The sequence below is a fragment of the Idiotropiscis lumnitzeri genome, chromosome 2 (genome assembly GCF_059441095.1).
Source record: "Idiotropiscis lumnitzeri isolate Australia: NSW breed Sydney's pygmy pipehorse chromosome 2, RoL_Ilum_1.0, whole genome shotgun sequence".
In the NCBI taxonomy this organism is placed as follows: Eukaryota; Metazoa; Chordata; class Actinopteri; order Syngnathiformes; family Syngnathidae; genus Idiotropiscis; species Idiotropiscis lumnitzeri.
Window position 1 is genome coordinate 4108024 of NC_142392.1, and position 19515 is coordinate 4127538.

Here is a 19515-nt window from a genome sequence, read left to right on the forward strand (position 1 = left end):
TTTTTCTACCAAATAAGTCACCCTGGGTGCAGTTACTCCAGTCATCCACAGGAGAGCAGTATTGCATTGCTTCTGGTGCTTCTTTTTTCTCGAAACTTATATCATAACTTGAATTGCCTCTGCACACTATTGTGTTTATTTCATGAGACTCATTCGGACAGAAATAACATGCAAAGAGTGTAGTTGGTTATCTCAGCTTTATTTGTAGAAACACATGACAAAGACCACAAATGGAAGTTCAATTTCTTTACATGGACGGACGTCTACGAATTTTTTAAAACACCTTTGGCTCTGCATTGTAGCCATGAGCAAGCATCCTGCTTTAATATAGTCAACTGAGCACAAAAGTGAAGCGCTAAGATTTGTGAAGAATTGATGCTTCCCTAAAAGTGATCAGAACTGGATTTATTAATGAACCATAAATAAGCCACTATGAACCCAAACCATTTGCCAAACCACAAACAACATTTAAAACATGACTGAATTTTCTAAAAACATAAAAAAAATAGGTATGAACGTAAAGAATAGAACAGATTGTACGTCCTAATAAATTGTAGCTCCTGGTGTGTGTGACTTGGCCACCGGGGGGCAGCATAATACTATCACGCAGACACAAACCAAGACTTTCCCAACTACAGTACATGAACCAGTAACTTCTGTAAAAATCTTTTTTTCCCCCCCAACAGATGATGAAATAATACAACAGCTTTTATTGCAACACACCGGAAAACAAACAAATGTGACATTTTTTATTTCATCAGAAGTGCAGTGGGGGCCAATTTGGCTCACTGGGAGGTGGGGGGGGGGACGCCAGATTGAATTGGCCCAGTCACCCTCCATATAGCAGCCAGTCAACTGGGAGGAATGGAAGGAGGTTGGGGGTGGGGGTGGTCCAAGTGTCCCCCTCATTTTCGGACTAGTGAGCCCGGGATAATGGAAGGGTGGAGACGGAGGCACCCACGGGCGTAGGATGATAGAGAGGCAGCTGTGATTGCCTTCACTGCACCGAGCGTGGCGCCATGACGAGGAAGGGGGGGGGGGGGTTCTCCACATTCCTGTGATCACCACAGACCTTTGACATCAAACGGCCCCCTCGGATCACCTTCGGATGCCATGTGGTCCTGTTTGGGGTTGTAAAGAGGATAAAAGTCCTATTTCAACATCGGAATATTAAAAAAAATATTTCGATTTTTTTTTGGGGTCTGAATTAAAAAAGGATGGCAAACCTGGTTATACTATCAATGTCTATCAAAACTGAGCTTCAGCACGTCAAAGGCAGACCTTTACGACAATACAAGCGCACATCTATCTCGTAACAGAAGATGATATGTGCTGGGGTGCCAGCCGCCACCTGACAATAGAGTTTATGGTGCGTTTGTCAGCGTGCCCTTGATGGATGGAAAGTTAAACAGCCAATACGCTCGTTGAGCAGCCTCGCTCCCTGACAGAATCCTGCGGGAGGAAAAAGAAACCAAGGGAGCCGCCGCCATCGTCGATAAGTCCGGGGGTCGAGGAATCGCCGACCTTCAAATGAAGAACGCCATTTTTGGGCAGAGTGATTAAAATAGCAGCAACAAAAAACTCACGTCATTTCGATTTTGTGTGTTTGTCTGTATATATAATAATAATACTTACTGGTAGTTTTATTTTGCTTGTTTTTGTAATGTGAGCCTCGTGTAAGGCAGAAAATGCTGCCCTCTGCTGGTCAGAGTTAGGCATTACACTCCATTACATGTGTTGTATTGTTGAGTAAAAAATGTTTAATGTCTTTACATTTCAGTATAGATGCGTTAAAAGCGGCAGTTTAAAAACTGAAGAAAATTGTGCTATAGAGCTCGATCGACGTGATAAAAATATATGTTGTGATTTAATCTGTCGATATGAGCTCTATTAGATTCGACAAAAAAGAAAATAAATCAGCAGGTCTTATTTTATTTCGTTTTTTTCTACATAACAACATAAGACAAAACAACCCATCCATATAAAAAACTAAAACTAAGAAAAACTAAACGGAAACAAAGCATTAAAAAAACTTGCACAAATGGGAAAAAAATGCTGTGGAAACTAATTAAAACTCACCGAATTAAACCAAATATATATATTTTACGAGACAAGCAATTAACTTCCCCAAACTTTGCCGCCAGGAAGGCGAGCGCACCTGCTGTCCGTGCAACAGGAAATGCGCAACTCCCTGTTCTCTTTCGTCCGCCCGAACCCTACGTGAGCTCAATCGATCATCTCGACGCAGACGTTGACAAGCCGCCACTGCGACGTGACAGTCTTGACGGCTCGTCACATTTGGATGGGCGCCTCGCGGAGTGTACGTGACACATCAGGTGTTAGATTTGACTTGTAATAACTCGAGCTGCCTTTGTTCAAGCGTTGAAGAGCAGGGGTGTCCGAATTTTCACTTTTGCATTTTAAAGCGGCTCGCGTCATATATTAAAAATAACTTTCGATTCGAGTTGATTGATTAAAACGAGCTAATTAAATTGCCATTTTTTCCCGCCATATTGCGATTGTGATTTAATAAGCGATTATTTCTTTCAAAGTCCGCTTCTCATTGGTTTGACCCTGATTTCGGGTTTGGAAAGGTCAGCGTCACACAAAGCTCCCTCGGCAAGCATGCCAGTGGACACGGAGAAGGTGCGGAGTGCAGACGGAGGGGGGGGGGGGGGGGTTAGCAGAAGGGAGGGGGGTGGCAGTCAGATTGACGGAGCGTAGAGGGAAGTGCACTTTTCAAATGTCACCTTGGCAGGAAGAATGGCGGGAAATAGAAAATGCTTGAAGGGGGAAACGGAAATGTTTGACATTTGACAGTCATCAAACTACAAGCTATCAAGCTTCAAATACATATGGAGCTAATGCTAATGCTACTTGGCTACTGGATGTTGGTCAAAACGCCAAGAGAGGCTGACATGGGGAGAATTTCCAAATAGGGAGAAAGCTGGCTGTATCATATCGCAGATCCCAGCTGTGATCCGTCGGGTGCGTGGCCACAAAAGGCGCTTGGACGTGTTCTCCCGCCGCACTTCAAAAACACATCAATCACAACCCAGTCCAAAATGTCACAGACCTTTTCTACGTGGATTTCAGGCGCCTCGGAGAATGCTGAGATGCCTCGTCCCATGGGGTGGAAAAAAAACATTCAATTTGAGGAAATGACTCAGAATTGGTGGATTTTTACAGCACGTAGGCAAATGCAAATTTGGGGTTGCATGCCTTCAGTGTAGTACCACGTTGTGCCACAACATGCCGGGGGCAGCACTTGAAGACATGCAGCGTGTAATTAACTCATTCACTGCCAGCATAGATAAAATGAATGTACTTTTTTGGCTTCGATAACCGTCAATGGTAGTGAATGAATTAGTTAGTCTAACAAAACTCCAGCTCGTTATTACCACTATTTGTATGCGTTGCTGCTCTTTTATTTCTGAGTCAACCAAACTGACTGTTGAAACCGCAAGCAGCAAGCTACTCCCTTTCAACCTGTTCATGTCTAGAAGACCTTTGGAAATAAATGTGTAGGTTCAAGTCGCTGTTGACGGACTCCACCTTATGGGTCACCACATTATTATTAAGAAACAACAACAGAATCTAAAAACTATACTTTTTTTCGTCTCCAGCAACCTCTCCGCAATTGGACTAACCGATGCAACCTCAGTCAGTTATCGTACAAGCACCCTTTGATAAATGAAACTTGCTTTGTAAGCAACAATGCTAATTAGACACAGCAGAGCAAAACAAAGACGCCTCCTGCCGGGTGTGTTATGTCCTTGCGTGCCCGCCGGGAATTAAGTAGATAATAGATAATGGCCTTCTTAGGTTTTTAGGATTTGTTTTGCATCTGGAGACAGAATGTGCATGACTTCTGGAATTTTAGTGACACGCATTGGTTACATCCATGTGCAATGTTTTGCCATCTCTTAAATAAACATTGACATGTTTGGAGTGGATTTAAACGACCTCTGCTGCTTAGCCTCCCGTCATTGATACTATTGGCGAGTGTACAATAACTGAGCGGATACGCATCTGTCATTGTCAGTAGAGCCGTCTGTTCACCATTGATTTAGAAACAATCAAGTCTGTCTCCGGTGAACTCAGAGCTCACGGGTCGTTAAGGACACGAAGATGAGGATGGCTGCGTTCAAAATCACTGCATATTTCCAATAGCCCCCTTTCTAATGCCAGATGGGCTCCCTCTAGTGGTGCACAAAAGTATCACTGAACAAGTACAGTTGAGTAGTTCACATTTCAGAACAAATCATTGGCATTTAATCTCAAGAACTGTTTGTTTTTAGCAATAATTGATTTAAATACAATGCATTGCGCATAAAAGTTAAACTTAACAAAATCATTTTTTTGCCGTTTTTTTGGGGGGAGCATGAAAATGTCTCAACGCCATTATCTACATCCTAAGTAGTACTTAATATGTAAAAAAAATAAATAAAAAAATATCGGCAAAAATTGGCCCAAAAATAAAACCAATTTTTTGTCATTTTAAAAGAGCAAAGATCAGAAAATATTGATGTGAAGCTGAAACTTTGAGGATTTACAGAATTTTCAGTGAAAAACAGCATGTAAACGATTAATCGAAGATCAAAAATTGTGTTGATTAATTGCAGAGCCTCTACGTTTAATCAAGTGATACTTTCACGCACCACAAGAGGGAGCCCACGTTCCACTAGTGGTATAGGTTACATTGAGTCATGATTTAAGAATGCCTTTAAAGTCCAGTATCTAAAATTCCCAAATCAATGATCAGGGAGATGAGAATGAGTGAATAATTCCGCATACAGCGAATTGCATGACTCTCATTACGCAATTGGCATCATCGTTAAGGCGGCTGTCAATTTGAAACAACAGCAGATGTGTGCGTGACATTTACAAAGCGGCATCGCTAGAGCGTCTACCATTATGAATACGAGGTCAGGAGGGCTCCAGCAGACGCACAATTTCACAGAGGCGGCCAGCAAGGAGTTGTCGTGGCAACTCAAGGCTCACTTTCCCATTTGTCAAACCGAGGCAGGGGGGCTTCGACGGCAGAGTTGGCGGGGGGGGGGGGTACGTAACTATGGGCCATTATAACCCCACTGGGAAGACTCATGAATATTTAAAATGGAACCAATGAGAAAGGTCGGTCATCTGGGAGTAGGAGTGCGCCAAACCTGACCGGACCTTCACCGACGACGTGTCATTAAGCGTTTAATTGACTCATCGCATCTATAAAGCAAATGTAGCCATCTCTCAATGCAAATGTTGCCGGTGCGACGGAGCGGATAGGTGACGGGCGCTGACAAATTGATGACAGGAGGGAAAAGGTCACATAGTGACTCGAAATGTGTTTTACATGTGTCCCTAAAGACAAGATCAAAATGAGTGCATATATGCCGCTTTTGAGATGCAAATAAACTCACAAAATATGCTCAGGCAGACAGTCTCCTTGCTCAGTCGTCTAAGACCACATCGTAAATCTTCTAATCTTGTCATAATTGCTTGGTGAGCCTCTCAGCTATCCTCTAAGTCCAATAGCGTTCTGTAGATATAATAACTTCACCAAGGAGGTTAGATTTTCAGTTTGGTTGGGAGCAAAAACTACTGTACCACATCAATCTTTATTATAGATTTCGTGACAAAATTTGGAATTGGGGTAAGTGAAAGAATTTTGGACAGAGGTGCTTCAGACCAAAGCAACAGAAAGACCTTCGGGACAAACAAAAGAGAAGACCTGTTGAGTGCTTTTAAGTAGTGGCTCCATTCAGGAGCCCAACAGACCTTGGTGTGATTGCGGTACTGAGATAAAAAAAAATTGATCATTAACAAACACGCTGTTAAAATCTGAGCAAGAGTCGCACGGTTTATCAAGGAGAGCCAACGGGGAAGACACCCTCTCTTGAGCTCTTGACCAGATCGTGTCAAAGTGCGAACTGAACCAGTCCGAAACGGTTTGGGAGACCTCCGATGGCCAGACCCAGTGGCGCGCGCTCAAATACCAATCAGAAAATCAGGTCTGGATCCAAAATTGATTTGCTCTGCCTTGGTGGACGTCCATGCTCAAGTCCGTAGCTTTCTAATATGCAGCAGTCTCTTTGTAACAAAAATGTTCGTGGCAAAGTACTGCGGATCCATCGGAATGACTCATGACTTAACATGATGACTTCAGGCCCTCACACTCATGGGGGAACAAATGTTTATCTAAAATGAGAAGGTTATGGACACAGGCGAGTGCATTGTCCACGATGACTGCCGAGGGAAGATACTGTAATTGGGTGAGAAAATACCAAAAAAGCCGCTTTTGCTGCTGAGTGATAAAGTGGAAATTTAAGCTCTGACTGATCCAATCGTCTAATAGAGGACAGCGGGCAAAGGCACAGAGATAGACAGGAAGGCAGAGCGACTGACACAAAAATGTGCAGACAGCCAGACATGCAAATCCATACAATGAGACGAGCTCTCCCGTGGCCAAGCAGGTAGGTGGTTGTCTCTATGAGGTGCGATTAGGAGGTACACGGGTGGCGGTGATAGCATCAGAGCCCGAAGGAACGAAGGCTGAAGTCGGGTAAAGTCGGGTAAAGTCGCTACAACCTGCGCAATGCCCGGGAGGGATGCAGACGGAATTACTTGGGCCACATTCAATCTCCGAGCGGGGCCTCCGCATGCACGCCTTCCGTGGAAAATAATGTCCAAATTGGAAAAACAATGGAAATGGGGAGATTAGACTTTCTCCAACCTCATCAGAATTCACTTCCCAGCGGACATAAACATGCATTTTCACAAATGCTGCCTTTAAGTGCTAACCTTGACGCACGGGCCCGGACGACTTTGCGTGTTCTGAGCCCTTGGGCATGGCGCCCACTCGGTTCTGCGAAATGAAGTCGGCTGAAATGCCACCGTGTTTCATATTCATCATCGCCACGCACACACTTTAATCCAGCAGTTATACCTTGTGGTCCATTCAATGTTAAGTCAATTCATCGGTACGTCGGTGGTGCGTAAAAAAACAAAACACTGTTGATTATTTAGACTTTGATTTTATGGGTAGCAGGCTTGATGTGGCTATCGCCTGCGAAAGCAAAACGTTTCCATATCTCACGCTGTCCCTCATAACTGGGACATTCCGTTCCCAACTTAGTCATGGAATGAATTCAACTAAGTGAAGGTTTGATTGCACCCAAAACGGATCCAAGGTTCTCTTACGATATCAATCAGCAGTTCCCATTCAATAAATTTTTAAAACTTTGCACATCACTCAATCCCAGACAGACTAGAGTTGGTCAATCGCATCCAAACAAAGAGTTTGGAAGGACACACGGCTGCACTTTACAGTTTTGTTTTGAGTAGCCCAAAGCTAATTTTGATTTCAATGCCTTTGGCACTAGTGAGGAACTGACCAGATGGCGCAACAGTTATTACATTAAACATTCTTTTTTTTTTTACGCGATTGAACTGTTTATAGCCGAGGCAATTTTTTTAATAAAACATCAGATTTTCGAAGCCGTCATGCGCACGAGTGTCTGGATATTGGAAGCCGGACCGCCGTCTCCATGTGTCCCCTCCATCTGTCACCCGGTGAGTCCAGGGGGCCACCGTCCAAGCCCTCGATATGTGCGAGCGAAGGAGGGTCACTCAATACTCTGCCTTTATTTCCTCATGAACGGAAGCATTCATAACCGCCGCTCGCCGTTATTGTCGCCGGCTCTCCGGGAAAGAGTCGTGACCTCCGGCGTGTCCCAGACAGACGGACGGACACCAAGGCAAGTCGCTCTCCTGATCCCACGAGCGGAGGTCATTAACCGGGACTGTGATCCACAACAGCAGCCATTAGTGTCGGGAGGCGCTGCGAAGCCCGAAAGCGGCGCACCGTAATGTCCGGGTGGCGGCGGCGAGACAGAATGGTCCGTTTCAGTCGTCATTAGAGAAAAGGCAGCGGGGTCAGATGCGTTGGGGACGGATGGAGAAACACAGTGAGGGACGCGGGGCAGCAGACGTATTGTCAGTGATTACAGAGCACTGGCCGTTCAATCATGTGATGAGTGTGTGTGTCAGCTACGTGCGTTTTTCCGTGGCGATTGTCTTGGCACCGTGTGCCATATAACGCCTCAAAGACCCGCCGTATGCTATCAAACAGTATAAATTGTCAAACGCGCAAATACCAAAAAACATTCCGGTGACAACTGCTGACCTTGCCGTGCATTTCAAGTTTGTCTGAAATGATTCCATCTCCAAATCTGGGAACAACCCCCGCTATGACTTAGACAAAGCTGTCCGCCCCGAGAATCTATCCTCCCATTGACGCATTTATCGACTCTGGCCCTTTTTTTCCCTCGAAGGTGCTAATTAAAGGTTCTTGGGCAGCGGTGTGGGGGCTAATCCCGGGCCGGTTCAAGGCCGTAACACCCGGCATTATGAGGTTTAATTGGTATTGTGCCATTTCCATGATTAACACCCAACCAAGGCCTGCCACCTAAAAGCACTCATTACTCTCGGCAATTCATTAAAATAGCAGCGTGGAGTCTAATGAAAAGAAAATGTGTGCATACTATAGCGGAGTTAATGTCCAGAGATCATATTTGCTACGATTCAATTCACTGATTATCCATCACTTTCATTGCCTTCACAGCTCGGAGGCAGTGCGCTGTTTTATGGTGATGTGTGCTTATTCCCAATTCTCCTGATGGATAAAAGGAACAATTTCCGCTTGGCATAATGCAATGCAATGCGGAATGACTTTATTTAATGAATATCTAAGAGGCATGGGGAAAGGGCAGTGGGAGGACCGGAGATAAGCTTCGTCTATGTCTACATTTTGTTACCCCACGTCTGGAGGTTCTCTGTTTTGTTGCGTTGAGGGAACAAGGCACCGGTGACCATTTCTTAAAAAAAAGCTTCAGGCGGTTTAATATCAAGTCCAGTTGAAGTTTACTGTCAAAGTAAACATAAAACAAAAAGAACCCCAAGCTGAGTCTTTAAAACAAAAACATATTGTAGCTTTGCCTTAAGAAAGTAGTTCCACTCATTTCCTCAATCCCAATTGACAGTAGTGTGTGTTGGCGCGTTTACTTATTTGATTTGATTGAGCGCTTAAGATTTTGCAGTCTATCACCGTCAACTAAAGGTGCGGCCCTCGGTGCTCCGAGAACCCCAATTACCGAGACGCTTCCTTATCTGGGGCCATTCTCAACCCACACACGCTGTCAACAATCATCAGCGCTTAATGAATTCACCCACATTATTTGCCAGGTTTAATGGCCTGAGACCCCGAGGCTCTATCTATAAACGAGCCAGACCTGGGACAATCGTACTTCAAAAAAACTAAATACAAAAGAATGTGCGTCTCCTCATTTCCTGCATCTCATATACGACGTTCGAGCAAATGGAATTGAAATTTAACATCTTTTTTGGACAGCTTGTAAAGGAAATAAGCCATCACGCGGTTGGGGGGGGTGGTTTAGTGGGAGTCATAGCAACCATATCACAGCGCACCATCAGACGTGCTTTGAGATTCATAAAGCGCGCAGGCAACATCCTTCGCGTACCGTCACAATAACGCACTCAAGTATTCATCTTAATCACTTTCCTGTCATTCAAAACAAAGGCGAGGCATTCTCCAAGAGCTCAATATTTAATCCCACTTCTTAGACGGAGATAATGGACGAAAGGCGTGACTTGATGTGTTGGTTCAACAGTGTGAAGACGAGAGATTTTACGTCATGTCAAGGGTTCTCACCATAAATTTCCAAACCGCTCTCCCTCACCTGGGTTGCGGGTGACCGGGAGCCTTTCAACGTTGGCTTCTGACAAGAAGTAGGGTAGACCCTGAATTGATTGCTTTCCAATGACTGGACAAATTTAGAGTCATCTAAAAATGTCTGCCAACCAACCCAGTCCCCTATAAAAATCTACATTTTCAAAACGGCTATGTGCATTACTATTAAAATGAAGCCACATGCATCCTTCCTAACCCTATTTTGCTTTCAGGTGTGCCCTTTCAGGGAAGTCACATCACTGGATCAATAGTTCCTCGGAGGACAACAAAAAGCTGACAGCAGAAAATGAGACGTGCCCCCACTGAGATGAGCGGAATGGCAGCAAGGGGCAGAGGGCAGTCATGATAGTGTGCATGGATTGACAGGCACAAAACTATCGTATTGAAGGTGGAGTACAGTGATGAGAGGGGGAGGGCATGGGGGGGTGGATCAACATAATACAATCATGTGACGATGTAAAGGGAATGGATGAAGATACCACGGAACAGCTCATAATGGATCGAGTCTCACATTTCTATGAGGGTCTGTTCTTTCCGTCGGCTTCCAGATGAATGGTAATCACCTCTCCGCATTTAATCATGTTTTGAATTGAAGAAAAAACAAAAAACAGGAGGAAAGTGCTTCGGCCGCGATGGAGAATCGACCGTTCGGGGGTGTCAACCTATCGCTGCTGCACCATTCGCTGTGGCACCGACTTAGAACTGAAGGTCCAATTGACAGAGGCTCTAATTACATTGATGGCTCGGCGGGAAAAGAGAAAGAAAAAAGCCGGGGCGAAAGACCAGGACAGGATAACAACAGATAGTGTCGAGGCAAAAGTTTCGCCCTCGGTCTGGCAGCAGACTGGACGGAGGGATAATTGTTTCGTCAAGGGTGTGATTGCCATCACCTCCCTTAATCCATGTCAACAAAGCATTCGCACACTTTTTGACGCGTCTCGTTTGGTGCTTTGGTTGAAGCCTTTCTGGCTGAGTTCCCTCTTTCATCATCAAATAAAAGGTAACGCATCTTTTATGATTCATGGGAGAGGGATGAAGAACGGGGGCGCGTTTTCTAGGAACCACATATTGGTTGGCTTCTCTCGGTAGATCCGCTTGACTGGAAACGACGTCAATGGGCCCTTGGGTGCCGTGTGAAACTCCAAATTCAGAGAAGAACCATTCAGACAACGGCTTTAGTGGGATTTCTCTCCCCTTGAAAAAGTCCATTCCAGCGGGAATTGCAGATAATAGTGAAAAAGCGAATGACTCTGACTTTTTACAAGCGGGGCTCACGGCTGGTGACAGGTGATGCAGCAGGTAAGTTTATCCATTTACCCCACATTAGTTGTTATCGATCGGGCGTGTCAGCGCCTCTGCCATCACCTAACGTGCACCAAAAGAGGATGCGAGGCAGAAAGGGGCGCTTTGTTAAATTGGAGATCGGTGGCGCTCTGGAATCGGGAAGCCCGTGTGACACCAAATTGGGACTGATGGAACAGAGGTGACACCGGGACCGAGCCACTTAACCGACGCTAATGGCTGGACCAGATTACCAGTCAAAGCCGGACCACGGTTGTCCAAATCACCTCTCGAACGGATAGCATGAGAAAAACCACTAAACCAGTAACCAGATGGCTTGAAAGCACCATTTTCACAAGGGTGACGTATTTTGCCATTAATTAAAGAATTATACAATTATACCGTCGTGACAAGTTAGAGGAAAGGATCACTCTTGTCAGAAATGTATTTTTTTTCCCTCACAGACGGATACATGCATCGGCTCCACCGCCAGCAGATATTCTCAGATCAGTGTGATGTGACACACACTGTGAAATCAACCTGAGCCATTATTAAACCTCCTCTAAGGGGCATCACACCTACGCACCGCATTACCGTGAATCTGTCTCACATTCGCATTAATAGACATCCCAGGAATTTCATACGCCGGGATCACCGGCGTGAAATCCTTCACGATTTTCGAAGAATAGCAACCGAAGAGAAGACCTGGCGACTTTTCAAGCATAATACCGTCCTAAACCTTTCAGAATTCTCAGTCGCTGCATTAATCACTGCAGTGTGAACATAAGTGAAACATAAACCGACGTGCGGCACAACAACAAGGAGTCGTCTTCTCTTGCGTTATGATGGCTACCGTGGCGACAGTTTTAATTACGCGCCATCAGTCCACACAGAGTCTAATAAACCGGACTGTCAATCTCAAACTCATTTGAAGGTGGGACGCCGCGCCGCTGATTACATTAATCACTGACACTGAGCCTAAATGGGAACACAACACCATGATGGCTTCTCTGCCTCAGATGATGAAGTCCGCTCCAAGTAAGTCTGGTCGCACAGAGGCAGGAGAAAAGTCGCTGATTGGCCACTAATGGCGGACCTTGATGGCAAACTTTCATAATGATCCTGAATGTTCTCGAGGAACTAAATGAAATACGATGCTGCATATACACAGAGAAAAAAACCAAACTGATCTGATGAGATTTGACAGCAATCTAAAATGGATTTTCTATCTATGAATTAAACGGCGACCAAATGTGCAATCTGGATGCGATTCAGATGAAACATTAACACTTCTACGCCTTCGTACGCCGCAGAGTTTGATATACAGACGTGCATCTTGAAACACCAAATTGGATCTTATAGTTGATATTGATTCTAATCTGGATCCGATCCAGGTTCCATTTACCTGGCCTGCGTAAACTAAACTCGGATAAGATCTGACAGTGAGAGGCAGAGGTGAGGCCGGAGACATTGGTGTTGAGATTGGACCGGTATCGGCGTTGTTCCTATCCTCATGGGACTATTACTCCCAGTGCCTTGATAAAATTGACTGGACTTGAAATATAGGAGAAACACGTATTGTTCATCGGTTTCTGATCTATTAAGTAAAAGACAGAAATCCTTCCCAAGCTTTGTCACTCTTCAGAGGCAATGTTTGCGGGATGGTGCATAATTGGCTGCTTTTTGCAAATGCAAAGGAGAACCCGGTGAATGTTGATCACCGTTTTTGTCTAATGTCTAACTTGTCAGCGTCAATCATTGTTTCGCCGCTCCCTTCATTTTCCCTCCATTATCTTCTCCTTCCACCCTGCAATCCATTATTCATTCCTGCGCACTCGCGTTTGCTGGTGACAGATTGACGAGCGTTTTCAATTAAATGCTCTATTTATTTATTTTTCACAGCGGGCGTCGTGTCGCTGGAAGTTGGGTACTTTTTTTGGGGGGGGGGATCTGTGAGCAGGCGAACAGGCTGTAGGTGTGGGAGTGCTCCTGCCCACACACACCGGTTAAAGTCGATGCCAGTCAAACATGGTCAGCTCAAGTCCACGTTCTGGCCCGAGTGGACCAGATGGCCTCATCCACACATGGGAGCACATGGCACCTGGAGACTGGGCTCTCCCGGCATCCTCTTTGAATTATGGAGGCATGTGAAGTATGGAGAACCGCCCCTTGAAAAACCAACACTTCACGCTCAGATTGGATTTCGATTGACACTGCGGTGAATGCGTACGTCCCAAGGTGATGTTTTTGCCAGGCATCTCTATAGCGTTTGGGGGGCGTTATCAGTTGCGCACAGGCCTCAGCACAATGTGATGCTATCACAGCGCGTTAACTGCTGTGTTAAGCTTTAATGAGGAATAGATTAGGATGCAAAGCACATAGCATACCCACACGCAGAAGCGCAGGACCATAATAGGCCAGATAAGGGTTTTTTTTTTTTTCCTGCTGATCTCACAGAAACCCAGACGGCCTTCGGAGGTTGTTTAGACCCGGCGCCCTGTTTACAATCCCATCCGTCACGTTGACACCTTTTGTTTGCCGTTTGGATGTCACCCTGGCACGATGGATCGCCCATGCACGTGCGCTCCTTTTAAGTGTTCCCTTTGAGAGGGAGCGATGCGTGTTGACCTATGCACCCCCGGTCACGCAGCTAACCCTCCAGATAGTGAGGCTCAAGTTCAAGTGTGCCTTATTTATCCCCAAATGAAGTCTCAGAAGTCCCCTTGAATCACATTTTACACTCGCAAAGCCTGCTCTAAATAAAAATAGCAACCCGCATGGTCCAATTTAGCTCTTCCAGGAAACAACCAAGTCTTTTATGGGTTCGCTTCTATTTTTTTTTTGTATAGTACCGCCAAGATCGGAACACTATCGAGGCTCATTTTTGGATATGATCTCACGTTGTCTGCATTTATTAGCCATGGTTACAGTTTGTTTTCAGACACTAACATGAAAGACAATAGGGCCTTTTCTCTTCAGTTCTTGCATCAAAAATGGCCTCGTCTCACACACACGGGGATTCCTCACTCCGCAAACACCGCAGTCAATTTGACTTCAAAGCAAAACAAACATACAGCATTTCCCCCGTGACGGGCTGAATCGAACCCATTCCGAACAAATTACATCCTCAAATCTAAACCCATCATCATTCCAGCGTTGCTTTCAGGCGTCAAAGGTTAGACCTCGCCTTCGGTTTGTAAACAGACAAACACACACACGCGGTGCCGACGACTCACTAACAATCTTGCCAGAGCGCTAGTTAGCATCACATCCGCTTTATTGCGGGAGATTATAGAGACGAAGCAACTCACAGGGGACCCAGAGCCAGGGTGTTTGAAGAGGACGTGATCTACGAGATCATGGCGACTGTTGCACCTTCCATCATCTCCTCTATAAAGTCCAGCCAGTCATGAAATGAGGATGTTAAAACTGCTAGCGCAAACACAAGCATCCAAATGCACGGCTAGCTCCCAGGCACTTTATATTAACACGGCAATGACTGCATTGTGATTGGTCGACGCCTTTTCCAATCATGACATACGACTATTATAAGAAGAGAATGGTGCAATGGGGAAATAATTTGCAGATTTCAACGCTAACTCATTAATTGCGTCTTAACCAAAAAGGAGATTGATCTTGTGATTGATCTAGTTTTCATCCTTTATCTCATCGCTTGATGACTAGCCAATGGTGTAATCAAATCAGAAGCTGTATCCGAAATTTCATTAAGAACCCAGAGGAGCGCAGGAATGACAATGGCATTTGGCATTTACACACCCCTGTGATTCATCTCCATCGTATCATGCTGAGATAAAACAGAAGAAGTCCTAAGAAAAGGTCAGTATCTCTAGACGGCTGCAACGCCACGGGTGGGATTTATGGAGACAGTAAACCTATGCATGCTTGTCGACGCCTCTGCTGCCACACGCACACGCGGAACACACACACTACGACGCTACCTCCCCTCGTTTACTGCAATGCGCCAGCAGTGGTTAGCACTCGGAGACAAAAGACAACGAATAGTAAGAGGTGAAGGGGGGAGCGAGCATACACTCACTGTTGTTCCTCTCTTTCCTCTCCATTGATTCAGCAGATACATTTTTTAATACACGCTCATCAATAGAGCGGATGGTCTGACAAATGCATTTTTCAAACACTTGGCAGTCGATAGTCATTTAGCGTGTATCTGTGTCCCCCGAGTAAAGGCTCTCGATCAATCCGGTTGATGAATTCAAATGAATCACACGCAGAAATCAAGCCGAGCGCTTCTGCCGGCACGTCCGGCGGGCGCACTGTACCGGCGGCTGCGTTGCAGAAACAATATACACCGCCGCCCCCTTTTCAATGGGAGATTAATTAGAGCCGCGTGGGCGGTGGAGCAGCTAAAGCTAGCCGGCGTAGCTTTAAAACATCGGCCAGTCGATAGTCTATTATAGACACGCGGTCGACTGCTGTGTTAACAGCGTGACAATGCAAGTGGAGGGTGATAGAGAGTTAATAGGCGACGAGGGAGCCCTCGACGCAAGAAAGTTGGTCCAAAATGTCCTGTATGTGTTTAAATGGAATGCTTCTCGAGGGATCTACATGGATCGACTATAAATGCCAAACAATAGAGGCACAATATGATTAGCCAACTTCGCTAAAATGCACAGATCCACCAATTAGTTGCCATCCTCATTGAAGGTCCCAATGGCCAAACCACCACCGTTAAAAGTCCTCACCGTGAGACAATTACAACCCACGGAGAGCTAATTACAGCCAAAGTCAAGCTTTGTGCTATTTCTAATGATGCAGCAGAGCCGACCTCAAGGGGGGGGGAACTCTTCCAGCAAGGTAATTATGCCATTCTAGAATTCCAGACTGACCGAGGGGACCTAAGATCATCTTGACCTCCAAGACCTAGAGAGCGAGGAGAAGGGATCCACAGTAAGACCCATCACTCCCTCTCGACCTTCTCACCTGCCCTCTCGCCAGTAAACAGTGAAGAGTGTGAATAATGAGATTTTGGCCGCAGGTCACCGTCCACTCTGGTAATCTCCTCTCCTTGCGCTCGCCCGAATAATTTGGCTGCCAGCAGATGACAACAGAAGGTTTTCCTGATAGCGGTTGTGCATATGAATGAAGCATCAAGGAGGTTTTAGAGGAAGCACAAAACAAATGTAGTTGAGACTCATTACAAGACAAGATATTGGAGTAGAGTACGACGCATCAGGAAGTATTGGTCAAGACTGTAAATAGGACGTGTCTAGTGCTTTGAAAGCTAAGACGCTTTCATCATGACAAACCCTATGCCGAAGATATTCCATCAGGAATCCACTTGCCGAAGGAACCGCAGAGCATCCATGTCGGCACTACCGGTGAATGATGTCACTCAAAGACTATAATGGACCTCTAATGAACTCCCAATGCCATGCAAGCACATTTACACTGCTTTATTGCTTCTTCACCCTTAACCTCCCAGTGGAGAGGAGCGGAGAGCACTTTGGCCCGCAGAGATAGGAGTCATTATAGATGCGTTTTTGCACTGGGAAGGAGTGACTCTAATGCAAACTAGAGTGTGTCAATGGACCGAATGTGGTCTCAGCCCTTCAGAGAGGGCTTAGTGGCCTCTGTACAGTTTCAAGGACCGACATTACCACGTGCGTCACGTCGGAGCGTAGCGAGTATACAGGAAAGCGGCACGACAAGCGCCCGCGGCATTAGAGCAGCAGGGAAAAGAGGAAAGGAAATGTCAAAGACGAGAGAAACAGAACAGGCCCTCACTCCTTCCCACTCTTTCCTCTACTTTATTCCTCTTCTACCACCTCTGGAGATCCTTCCAACTTTCTCACGAAAGCTGCTTTGACAAATTCTTCTCACCAAACTCCGAGAAATCACATCAGGCTCAGATACTAATCTACCCGGTGCCGTGCGGTGGCCGATGGAAGGAGATGGGTGAGGAACGAGAGGTGGAGGAGTTCTAATTGCCTCATGATGGAATTTTAGCATCTCCTTCATTAGAAAGTAGCTTCTAAGTGTTATTGATCTGCGTCTCGGAGTTGTGTGGTACGAGAAAGCCCGAATGCTCTGAGGCCATGCATTATTCAGGCTTTCTGACAAGCACGCCTCGCCAGGGCCTGCCAATTCCTCTCAGTTGGCCTGGGAGTAGCTGCAACTCCCTCACCGCCGCGAACCTACCTCAAGCTCCGCAAACACACACATCACGTCGTCTTGACTTCTCCGCGATGAGTTTCAGGTTGTCATTCTCGCACTCACGTTGAATTCCAGCCTCACTAACGGGGTAATCCATAACCAACTGACGGCTACTTCTGCCTACTCCAATTCCCAACCAATCAATTATAAACGTCAACCTTTTCTTTCCACTGACAATGTCAGAACAGAAAAACGGACATGTTTATTTTTTTTTTTTCAACCAATGACATGTCGTAGTGCTGCTGCTTCTTCCAATATGAAAAGTCATAGAAAGAGGATGGGCCAACTTATTAAGAAGCTCCAACTTTATATCTTCTTGGTGTAATTAACAATCCATTCCCTTTTTCCCTCTTGCCACGAGCAACACCTGTGGGCATTCAATTTGGTTTGCCTCGCACATTAGATCCAATTTTAAGTCTGATAATGTCCGTCTTGCTTGGAAACAACTTTCCAGGAGGGCATGGCTGCGATTTTACTTCCAACAAAGCGAGAATATACTGTGCTGCCTCACTATTGAGCGCTACATTATATTGTCAAGGATTTGGTGGCCATCACAAGAGAAAATTCAACATTGGGGAAACAGATTGCAGTCTTTTCACTAGGCTGTGATTGCTCCGCAGTGCTTTCAAACGCAGCCTCAAGGAGCTCATATAATGAAAACGTATGCAGCATTTGAAAAATGTCAGGCTGAAGGGTCGCACAAAAGCAAAGACAATAATAATGACCGTCTTGCCCTCATCAAAATGAATTCAATCAGGACGAAATAGTTGATTTATGGCAAAATGCAATAAAAAAGCATGTCAATATGAACTTGCGAGATAATACCAGACAGCAGACGGCGAAATTGAGAGAGAGAGAGTGAGAGAGAGAGAGAGAGAGCAGAGGAGTCCTTTAAAGTCAGGATCGCTTGCCAATTTTCCCTGGAGGACGCACTACCAAGTGATGTTCACAAGAAAAGCACATCTCTTTTGCAAAACCATTCATCATTGTTTAGCCCTTCTGACAGAACCGTCTCGGGCTCATATAATGTATCTTTGTTTTCACCGACTGCAATTATCCACCAGATCAATGAATGTTATCAATACCTCGCAGCAATTAACATTTAATATCCTTCCACAGCCACTTACTCCATTAATGGCTGATTGATTATGGGAAGGCTTCGAGCCACACAGCTGGGAACGGTGTGGATCCACTCGGCCTGTCTGTCAAGTTGAGGATCGGATGCACCGCTGGAGAACCTCTGACTCCAATTTTGTTTTGCACCACAATAGATGAGGCAACCCTCCAGCAGTCAGACAACCATCAGGAAATCCAGGAATTTCTTTCATTTGCCGTCTGTCCATGTCTCCCTTGCCACTAGCATTACTCATCGCCCACTTTCCTTTCTCTTCCCGTTTGACTTGGAGCACTTTTGGTGTTTTGCTTGCATTTCACTCTCATATCAAGCAACACCCCCCAAGTCCCCCTCCACCGCAGCACTTCATAATCTAATCAGCCGTGATGTATTTTCAGCGCAAGGAGGCACTGCTTTCCATTTCAATCAAATTCAGCCCTTTCAGACGAGCCCGTAATGCAATCGTTCTGTACAAGATTCAGGCCCAATTTAAGCCCTATAGACAGCGGATGGCTGATAAACACTTCACTCCAATGCACCTCTCTCTCTCTCGCTCTATCCTGTGGCCCTACTTTGCGTCGTACACAAGAGCGGCCTGGGAGCTATCTCCTCGGGAATCCCATAGGCAAAGTTGAAGGCTTTTGGCAGAGACACAAAAAAAAAAAACGTCTGTCCATACTGACAGAAATAATCATGAGTTCACAGTCCAAAACGTCAATCTAAAGTTGATCGAAGAGTTTGAACCAAGTGGATAAATAGAGATGCGAAGGCTTAATTGCCAGATTGGGAGAGGTGGTGAAGAAGTTTGCAAACTTGACCAGTCAGGCGTAGTCTGAGAGTATCTGCTGTGTGGGCAGGTCAGGAGACTTTGCCAAGCAAGGGGGTGGTTGGGGGTTTGGTGCAACGGGCGAAGGGGCGCAGCGAGGTGTGCAAGCAGATTGGGAAGGTTTCGCTTAATAAACACTTTGTTTTCTGCTGACGATCGGAGGTCCAGAGCGAGAGATCCACGGACTGATCGATAAACTGATTTGTTCCGGGCCTCTCCGTGGTTCATCAGACGCCGGCGCCTCTCCCCGGGGGTGCTGGGGGGGGGGGGGGGGGGGGGGGGTTATACGGGGACTGAAAAGGGAATGAAGAGGATGGTGATTGGAAGCGAGGAAAC

The 19515-nt window shown here is 45.7% G+C and overlaps 1 long non-coding RNA gene across 1 annotated transcript in view; it reads right to left on the reverse strand.

The window, feature by feature from the left end:
* Window positions 1–735: 735 nt before the first annotated feature.
* LOC148341344 (uncharacterized) overlaps window positions 736–19515 on the reverse strand; it is a 33727-nt gene continuing 14947 nt past the window's right edge. Inside the window, exon 4 of the long non-coding RNA XR_015842368.1 lies at window positions 736–1121. This is a non-coding gene — a long non-coding RNA (uncharacterized LOC148341344). The remainder of the gene's footprint in view (window positions 1122–19515) is intronic.